The 9,784-nt window shown below is 40.2% G+C and overlaps 1 protein-coding gene across 1 annotated transcript in view; it reads right to left on the reverse strand.

The window, feature by feature from the left end:
• RALYL (RALY RNA binding protein like) overlaps positions 1-7,272 on the reverse strand; it is an 875,975-nt gene extending 868,703 nt beyond the window's left edge. Inside the window, exon 1 of the mRNA XM_024126995.2 lies at positions 7,070-7,272. The gene's annotated coding sequence lies outside the window, so the exon portion shown is untranslated. The remainder of the gene's footprint in view (positions 1-7,069) is intronic.
• Positions 7,273-9,784: the final 2,512 nt, after the last annotated feature.

Raw genomic sequence — 9,784 nt, forward strand, 5'->3', positions numbered from 1 at the left:
AGACTCAGCGGCCGTGGCTCACGGGCCCAGCCGCTCCGCGGCATGTGGGATCTTCCCGGACCGGGGCACGAACCCACGTCCCCTGCATCGGCAGGCGGATTCTCAACCACTGCGCCACCAGGGAAGCCCCTAAAGTTTTAATGTAGGTAATTTTGTAACATCTTTCTCTAGTTTTCAGTATGCTTTCCAGCTCTAGATCTGAATTTCAATTGCATGTCGGTCATTTTATCCAGGTTAATATTAGAACTTCATGTTAGTGATATGTCCAAAACTGAACCATTCTCCCACCCCCAACCAAACCAGGCCCTCTTCTAGATATTTTTATTTTCTCCTGTTTTGTTTTATACTCCTGGTTTTCAAGATATCCAGATTCCAAAACTCAAAAGCAGCATTTGATAGTCCCTCCACCTTGGCCTCCAAATTCACTGATTTTATGGACTTGTAGATTGATCATCGTCTTTGAAATCCATTGCATCACATTCATTCACACTGCCTCTACTATAGTTTATGTTTCCCATTCTTTACTGAAAAATATTATTTTCAAGTTCCAAGGAAACTATTTAATAATAAAATCCTTTTTCACACATCTGAAGAGGCAATTAAAAACAGCATCCTTAAATAACATCTTGCAGTTATATGTGTTTTATGTTTTTAACAAACAGATAAAATGAGCTTGAAAAATGTCACATACAAATATGTGTAACAGTGAAATTCTGAAGTGGAGATGACGTTGATAGTGAGATGTTGGTAGACAGAAGAGACACCCATATTTATAGATTTACTGTGTTATGAAAGAATTGGCTGTTCAGTTTTCCTTTACAAAAGAATAACCTTCCACATCACAATGCAAAAGCTTCAAGAGTAGAGACTGCATTTTGTAGTAAATATTTGTGCAGTGCTTTTCCCACAACCTCGTCAAAGCCACTGTAGACACAGAACCATCTATTCTGTCCTGACCACAGAGCATGAGTGGCTTCTCACAAATGTCCACGTATTGGGTCTGTTCAGAAAATCCTACGGTCCTGGAGAGCTGTGTGATGGCATGGTCACTTGAAGGCCCTTTCAGCACCAGTAAAGAGTCTCTGTGTAAATGGTGCCATTTTATGTTATTTCTGGCCGCAGCACTCAGTAGTAAAAACTTACCAAAATACAGTCATTTTAAATAATGTACCAAGAATACATATATAGCAGTTGTTTTATGCTAGATAAAAGGAAACAAACAACATTTCATCTCTACAAATGGAGCATCCCTGTACAGAGGGAAAGACACATGGTGTCAATTCAGACATTCCTATCATTTGTCCCTCTACTACCTATGGAGCCTTGAGCAAATTACATATCTCTCCAAGTTTCAGTTTCCCCAAAAATATAAAAATGATGGTATCACTCATGGAGGGGAAGGACACATCGAAGTGCATTCATCTGACACATCAATAAATGTAGTCCTACTTTTCTTTCCCTCTCTTCTTGATTTAATGAAAAAGTAGCCTTTCCCTACTCCAGCCTGTTAACAGTTTCCAAACTGACTCAAAAATATGTTGCTCCTGTTATAATTTAGCATATGCCTACCAAAATGTGTATAAATATTTTCTATAAATACATGGATTAGGTACAAATGCCATTAATTTCCACTGCTGAAGTTTAAACAAAATATTCAACTACATTATTCTAAGCAAGAAAAAAAATAGACAGATAGATGGATGAGTTATTTGTAATTTTATGAAAGATACTGATGCAAGTAAAATCTCTAGTTTTTCTTTAGTATGAAGGTGCATATTGAGGCATTCCATTGCATCTTTCAGAAAAGCAGGATAACGTTCCCATGATCTCCACTATAATTCTCCTCTCCATTTAGATTTATACACGGCCCAAGAAATAAATCTTGCAGTCCTGACCCCAGCTGCGGAGTCTCCAAGGACAGTCCAGAAGACATTTATCCTAAACATTAACTGAAGTTCTCCCACTGCCCTCTCTATGCCTAGGAATGGAAAGAAAAAGGAAATCAACACCTCTATATTTTCCAGAATGCAGTCCCAGAATAACTGCATCATACATAAATTAAAAACCTTTAATTTTATGGGAGAATTAGAAAAGCACAAAATCAATTTTCCACAATGTAAGTTTGCAATTTAACAAGAGTCTAACAAAACAACAAAAAAATTCCCCAATATTTTCTTGAAAATCTAAAAAGCTACAGGAAAAAGCAAAACTACTAAAAGTTAGCAATAGCTGGGTTATATGTATGTATTCTACATGTCAAAACTTAATAATAAAAAGAAGAGTGATGACAGACATTTATGTAAGACTTGCTAAATATGTAACTAGTTTTTGGTACATTCAGAAATCAAACTATTACTTAAATTTTATTTAATAATTATTGTTCTCAAAATCATGATGTAGTAAAACTAATTGCCCTCATTGTCACTAATGTGAAAGTTTGTTGCCACTGTCAATTACCGAAGTTTATTAAAACGTCATACCGAATTATGAAAATAGGATTTTAAAGGTATTTATGCATGCCACTAGAAGCAGCAAATGATAATAATAATGAAACAATTAGAAAATAATAACAACTTCAGACCAGTAAGGAATATTTTTAATTAGTTTTTAATTTCTTTCCGGAGTTCCATAAACAACTTGAAGAATACATTTCAACATTACCTCTGTTTTTCGTACACAAAATAGAATTTTCTTAATGGCAATGTGATAAAAGAAGTGAAGAAAATAGCTGTATTTTTTAAAGTCACAGCTAATCATCATTTAAAAATAAAATTTTGAAAAGTCAGAGAGGAGAATAAATTAATTAAATTGTAAGTAAAATATTTTCAATTTCCTTTTTAGCATGCAAACAATTCTAAATACCCACTTCACTTCTCTTCTACTTCCAGTGTAGAGTTTTATTCGATTTGATGCACTGTATAATTAGTGCTTACAATATCTGTAAACAGTAAGCAAAGCATTTACTCTAGTCAAATGCTTTCAAGAATGTAACAGATATAGGAGCTTTTCTACACACTTCTTGCTAGCTGCTTTAAAAAAATGACTGTTTTAGTTAAGAAACAATTATCCATATAGCATGCGATTTTTCTAACAAGGAAAATATAATTTTTTTGTATATCAAATGTATGTGCATTCTTTTTCTATTCCATTATTTTCACATTCTGATAGCATCATTGGTTTGCACAAATTTGGTAGCTCTTTTTACCACTAGCCTTTCATAAAAATTAGAGTAAATAAACCGACTATCTTTTTTTAAAAAGGCAATATATCTTTTGTAATTAAGAGTGCCTTTATAAATATGTGTTTGAAACTTTTCCCCCTTATATCTAACCACAGTGTGGCTGCTTGATGCACACTAAGAAAAAAATCAGTGTGCTACTTGCTTGCTTATAATCATGTAAGGATAAAAATAAGAAATAATTAAATGTTTACTTTTTATGATTAAAACTTCTTCATTTAAAAATTCTTGGACAGACCACACACTCAAGACAGAACTCCAGGGAGGGTTTTTTTTCTCTACAATGTTCAAGACTGGGACAGAAAATGTAAAGTTAATTCAGTAATACAGGATTTTTCAAAATGTCCAAATTTTGGTATCCCCTAGAAAAGTTCTAGCAAATTCAGCAGGTTGTTTAAAATTTGGGGCTATTTCTTTGTTGCATTCAGATAATAAAATACTTAAGGTCAGTTAGTGGTCCAGAAGCCAATTTAATCTTATGTGTCTTCTTTCCATCATCCTCTACCTTCAACCCAAACCCTCTCTCCCAGCGAAACATTTTTTATTTCCTCTCAGTAAGCAGTAAAAAGTAGTTTGCATGATTAAGTTCATCAAAATCAGGGTGGGTTGCTTACTGAATTTAAGAACAATATTATTTTTCCATGAGAAACCAGTAGGCGGTGCTAATTCTAGGATACCACATTCAAAGATTTAAACCAAAACACTCACAGACCAGGTGACCAGTTCTTTTCAAGAGTTGTGGAATTCCCAATATAATTCATGGAGGAGGAAATTTCAAAATTTCAATGTAATAGAAATTTAACATAAGTATGTAATATAATGAACAATCAATATTTAATGAAAACCTAATATGACTAAAGGTTCTTAGCATGATCTTTATTTACAGAATATTTGCACAATTAAATATCTATTCCCACTTGAAATCCTATGAACATCTTCTTCCACCCCATTATGGTTTTAATCTCATTTGGAAACATCACACAGTACCGTCTACATTCTGCACCAATCTTAAGACACAACTACCTCCATCTTAGGGAAGCAAGTGAACCTCTTAATGAAAATTCTGGTATTATTACTCAAGTTTTTCTTTCTCACTCACTGTCTCTCTCTTCTAAAAGAACTAAATGACTTACAGTGCATACACCCTACAAAGAAATATTATACACATGCATTGTCTTGCATTTTTAAATAAATGAGCATATCTACTTACATACATTATTATGATAAAAATGATTTAAAAAACACAGAATGTTGCAAGGGGCTTTTTAAATGTTTTTGCTGGCTGTTTAAACCATATGAAAGACTGCATTTTAGTAGAGTGCTCACCACAGCAATAAAATCAAAATTTACAGCTGTATTACATAATAGTTGTGTCAAATCTTTGAACTATGCCCTTCGAGATATCAAGTCTGGTGTATACGTGCAACAGGACTTTCTAAACAGAGAAAAGCTACCCTGGGTACAAAAGTAACTCACACTGCTACTTCCAAAGACCTCTGAAAAGAGAGAGTGCATTGTGAATTTAGAAATATATAGCTTTCTAAATATTGCAATAAATTTTAATCTTCTGCAGATAAATGATCACTTGCACTCCTCTTTCACCACAAAGAGTAAAGAAATACAGGCATAAAACTTCATTCCACCAACTGAGCTTGCAGACTTAAATATTTGCTTGAAAATCCATAGTGTATGTTATTAACATGTTTGTTATGGGCCCTTTTAAATATTGGATTTAGTTTTTATGCCTAGTTTTATAACCTAGAAGAAAACTTAATCTGAGAAGTAAATGTTATTTCACTTGCCTTATATTTATTTCAACAGAATCCAAATTATACAAAGCTTCAGAATCAAATCATTTAAATAATGGCCTCTAGACAACACAACATTTATTTGGCCAACAAGTTTTCCAGCAGATTCTGTCACTGTGTTAAATACAGAAAAGGCTTTTTATTACCAACTGTGGTACATCTCCAAAAAGTAGTACCAGATTACACCGGAAACGTAACAGGACAATCATAAAATATCATAAACTCCATAGAATACATTCAGCACTGAGTACTGTGCAATGCTATCGACACACCGAAATCTATTACCACCATCACCAACCCCTAGTCCTGTCCTGTGGCCGGTTCTCAGGGGAAAAAACCTTTGAAACCACCATGAAGTGGTTAAAAAGAGGGAAAACACATTGTCCCTTTAACACTCAACCTTATGGGTGTAGTCTCATTCATGCAAACTAACAGTTTCGTCCTCAACATTAAACCCAACTGACCATCACAGAAAGTAACTATCTCCCCCCACCCTGGAAGGCGCCAGGCACTTTAAACCAAAGCAACACAACAGGGAAAGAAAAAATCCAAAGACGCCACCGCTAAAAAGCCAAACACTTCGGAACCAGCAAACCAGGCTGGGAAAGACCTACTGCATTGTTTACTCAATGCAAACAGGAGGAGCGGGAGTTGAGCTTGCGGGGGCTGCTGCCATCCTCAGGGATCTGGAAAGGTCTCGAGCTCCCGGGCTCCGTGGCTAGAAGCCAGCCCCTTCGGAAGATGCCGCCCCTGCCGCTTCTCTCCCCGTCTCCCGAGCGCACGTAGGGGCCGCCCCGTCCGGCCCGAGCCGCATCCTCGACCCTCGCCCCTCCTGCTCTGCAAGTGGCCCTCGGAGAACTTACAGGGCCCGCCGGCTGCCGTATCCCCGGCCGGCGACGCCCGGGGCGCAAGACGCCGCCCGCTGCGGAGACGACCTGGGCGCAGCCGAGGTAGGGACGGTATTTTGCGCACATCCAAAAACCAGCCCGAGGCCGGGGACTGACTTTGGCTTCCCCTAGCTCCCGGCACGGCTTTCCCCACCCAGGGCTCGGACACTGCCCGGAGCCGCGAGCGCGCACACACGCGCACAAACACACAAAACACACACACGCACATACACTCACAGAGATTTCTTTGCCAGGACCAGTGTTGCCATTGCAAACCCGGGAAACGCCTCCAAGGGGACCAAGTACCTGCTCTCTGCGAGCTGCTCAGCTGTTCACTTCATCCTCCGTTGACAAGGAAACCAAACCGCACTTCATTTTTTTTTTTTTCCAGAAAAACCTTCCACTGCCATCATTTGAAAATTGATTTACGGGGAGGGGAGGGGGAGGAAGAAAGGATATATAGATATAGATATCAGGATATCTTTCACAAAATTATCTCGGTTTTAAAAAAAAGTCAGATGTGCAAAAGTCATAGTTAATTTAAAGGAGGAAAAAAGTATTCGCTTAAAAATAATCCCAGTAACCAGCTGCAAGAAAAGTTTCATGTTATCAATGGGTATCAAAAACAGGAGGGAAAAAAACGAATTTGTTCTCCCCGGCTTCCAAAAAGGGCACAAAAATAGAAAATTCATGTCTTTGCTCAGTGGTTTGTACCCGTATTGCAAAACCACAAACTTGTAAACACTGCCGTAAAATCCCACCTATACAAAAATCTTATCAGAAAAAGAGTATGCCAAAAAAAAGAGTTAGAAACATGCTTTTTATTTTTACAAAGAAAAAAAATAGGCACCATACTTCACATCGCTTTTTCCTTCAAACCAGTTGCATATCTTGCTGGACTTGGGAGTCGCTCCCAGCGGGCACAGTCGCCGCGGACTCCCAGACACAGCGCCTTGTCTACAGAACCATCGCATGCTAGAAAAACTTGGATTCAGGAAAAGGCTCAAAACCATGCTCCTCCAGCTTTCCCAAATATAAACAGTAATCAAAGAAGTGGAAAAAAAAGAAAAAAACAAAAAAAAAGGGGGGAACAAAAAAAAAGAATAGGACAAGAATGCCACTGAGAAGGTACTCACCGAGAGGGAGTAAAATGTTGGAATAAAAATGAGATTTAGGATAAAATACAGTATGGCGGTGGAAGAAGGAATGAAGCGCTTTTTTTTCTCTCAGTCTCTGCCTCAGGCACTGACACGTGACTCGCAGCCAGGCTGACTTGCAGGCAGCCGGGAAGGACCGAGGCTGCGAGGGGGGAAGCCCCACGGAGCCCAACTCCAGGAGACGAGGCGGCGGCGGCGGCGGCGGCGGCGGCGGGGAGCCCGGCGCCTGCGAGCGGCAGCACCAGGGGCGGCAGCAGCTGCAGCTCCCGGCGAGGCTGCCTCCGCTGTGAGCCCAGACGAGCAGGTGCCCCTCACGCTGAGGCTGAGCACACGCACACGCACACGCAAGACAGGCAGGGCGCCGGCGAGAGGGGGAGCCGAGCGGGGCTGGGCTGGAGGCGCGCAGCTGCCGCTGGTACTGCTGCTGCTGCTGCTGAGGCTGCTGCCGCGGCCGCCGTCTCCGATGGGGAGCGCGTGTTCTGGGGCAGCTCGGGGGATGCTGATCAAACGCCTGGGAGGAAGTGAACAACTTGCTGCTCACCTCAAACTTGTTGTTGCTTGCCACTTCCTTGTGTATTCATCTATTTTTCATCTCAGCGTAGTTACCTGGGGAGAGATCCCGTCCCTTTCTCTCCCGAAGTTTCACTATTAAAGCCCAACTGAACTCAATCATTATTTCCCCCCCCGATTTCCCATTTCTCATCCCTCCTAAACTGCCTTGGCCTCTGCCATTCCCTCCCCCTAGATCTGCGCTTCCGCCTCGCGGTTCTCAAGGAACCTGGCTCAGCGCGCTACGGGGGGCGTTGTCACGGGCAAAGCCACCGTCAATCTTTATTGCCAACAGAGCCCACAGCATCTCTTTTGCCGTCGTCAGACAGGAATGTTTGTAGTTTGAAAGACAAAACAAAATCTCTCATTTAGGCAACCTGGTCCGGGGTTTCTTTCTTCAGGTTTCAAAGCGATGGGCGGGGGCGGGGGTGTCGTTAATTTATTCATTCTTGGACCAGGCATTGTTTGTTTTGTCTGCGTGTGCGCGCGTGCTTCCAAGCTCCCGTGGAAGGTCCCTGATCCATGGCAAGAGGCTCCTGCCAGGCTCTTCCCCAAGTTGTGGACTGGGGCTGGAAGTCAAAGGAGAGGTGCCAGGGAAACAAGTGAGTCCATTGTGTAAGTGCTCCCTGGGAGAGAGTGAGCGCTTGGCGGTCGAGAGGGGGAGACGTGCACCGGGAGTGAGGCGGCGGCGCAGCCCGCGAGAGCCCAGGTGGCTGAGCTGTGGATTGTGAAGGTGAGGGTGAGAGAGGGATTACTCCACCGAGCATCTGGTTAGGATGCCTATCGCTTGAACAAAGATTCCATCAGCCAGTCGCTGGATGCAGTGGGATTCTTCTATTGCTTCCTGTTAAAGAATCAGTTTTCTGGGAGCTTGAACACATCTATTTTTCTTCATTTTTGTGCAATACTAATATCAGGAGCGTTTCCCTGTGCTGTTTTGAATCTGGGTTGTGTGGAATTAATTAGCATCGCTATGTTTGAGAATGAACAATTGACACAGTTCTGCAGTTCCCAGATTTCTGCCCCTGATCTTTATCTCAATGTTTCCAATGTTGACATTTAAGATAAAATGCCTCCACCAGACATGATCTAGCCTGGACAATTCTGAAAATTAAGTACACATCCACTATAGAGAGCTTCAACAGCAAAGATATTTCTCAAGCATTCCGGTTCAGCATTCATTGACCAAATAAAGTATTAATTCCAATTTAAATAAAAGAGATCTAAAATAAGCATTAAAATATCATTAAATATTTATTTTGGTGAATTGCCAACTCTATACCTACTTATTATACATACTTTAAAGTGAGATTTGCTGATTAGAAATACTGACTGAGAAAGATGAATGCATCAAAGTGGATCTGGTAATTTTGGAAGCCTTGTTGAGTTCCATTCAGAAATGACAGGATTTTAAGCTGGATAGTATAGATCAAATATTGTGCTTTTCACTTGTAAAATACATTGGGCTTCTTTTTTAAAAAAAAAAAGATCTCTCCAAATGTGGTCTTTTTCTTCTCTGAGTCATGAATTAATTCTTCCCTACCATAAAACCCTTAGTTTGCTAAATTTTCCAAAATTTTCCTCCCATGTCAAAAAATATCTGATTCTAATCATTTAATAAGAAAATACATGAGACTTCCCTGGTGGCGCAGTGGATAAGACTGTGCTCCCAATGAAGGGGGCCTGGGTTCGATCCCTGGTCAGGGAACTCTATCCCACATGCATGCCGCAATTAAGACCGGGCACAACCAAATAAACAAATAAATATTTTAAAAAAGAAAAAAAAATACTGTCTAACGCATTTTTTACAGCAGTATTGAGAAATTCCACTTTAAAAATGAGTTTTGAACCCTTCAACTAGCTTGGGCAGTGCCTGGGTTTTAAAGAGTTATTCAAGAAGAACTTTGAAAAACAAGCTGTTTAGAATTACACTGCAGTAATGGCCGTCAGCCAATCACAGTGATTGTCAGGCTTTTATTATTCAATAAAATGACTCCCCTTTATGTTAAATGCAGTTCTGCTGAAGAAAAAGCGAGACATCAATATCCTCCCTGCCTTTTCCCATTACTTATGTAATGACAGTAAGGTGCTCAAAATATTCCATTTTTTTTATTTCCAGTGTGCCATTTTTATCTCTTAAGTTGC

This window comes from Physeter macrocephalus, chromosome 15, assembly GCF_002837175.3.
Source record: "Physeter macrocephalus isolate SW-GA chromosome 15, ASM283717v5, whole genome shotgun sequence".
NCBI classification, from domain to species: Eukaryota; Metazoa; Chordata; class Mammalia; order Artiodactyla; family Physeteridae; genus Physeter; species Physeter macrocephalus.